At 68.8% G+C, this 413-nt stretch overlaps 1 protein-coding gene across 1 annotated transcript in view; it reads left to right on the top strand.

The window, feature by feature from the left end:
- DTX1 (deltex 1, E3 ubiquitin ligase) overlaps positions 1 to 413 on the top strand; it is a gene marked incomplete at its 3' end in the record, with an annotated part of 7,142 nt that overhangs the window by 5,363 nt on the left and 1,366 nt on the right. The gene's annotated exons all lie outside the window — the stretch shown is intronic.

Raw genomic sequence — 413 nt, 5'->3', positions numbered from 1 at the left:
CTGGGTCAGTGGGGGCAAGCAAGCAGGGGGGCACCATGCCACTGCCCAGAGGGTCTTGGTGCTGGCAGCCTTCAGGTGGGAGTCCCCTTGGGGCACAGGAGCGATGGCCGAGCTGGGCAGGCGCAGGTCCCTGGGGGAGGATGCAGGACATGGGACGTCACCATCGGGACATCCTGATAAGGCACCCACCCTGGGTCAAGGAGAAGGCCTTGTCCCCAGCACCATTGGGTCCCCGAGGATGGACACTTGGCACTGGGTGGCAGCTCCATGCGGTGGCACAGCAACCGCAGGAGGCTGGCAAGGGGGAGGGTGCAGCCCTGGGGATGTGCCACGCGTGGAGGGGACAGCGCCAGCCCTGCCACTGCGGCTGAGCCCCCTCCCGTCTCCACGCAGGGTGCCCGCCCTCCCCGGCA

This window comes from Mesitornis unicolor, unplaced genomic scaffold (genome assembly GCF_000695765.1).
Source record: "Mesitornis unicolor isolate BGI_N332 unplaced genomic scaffold, ASM69576v1 scaffold34052, whole genome shotgun sequence".
In the NCBI taxonomy this organism is placed as follows: domain Eukaryota; kingdom Metazoa; phylum Chordata; class Aves; order Mesitornithiformes; family Mesitornithidae; genus Mesitornis; species Mesitornis unicolor.
The sequence above is the reverse complement of the archived record's forward strand: the minus strand, read 5'-3'. Positions and strand labels throughout refer to the sequence as shown.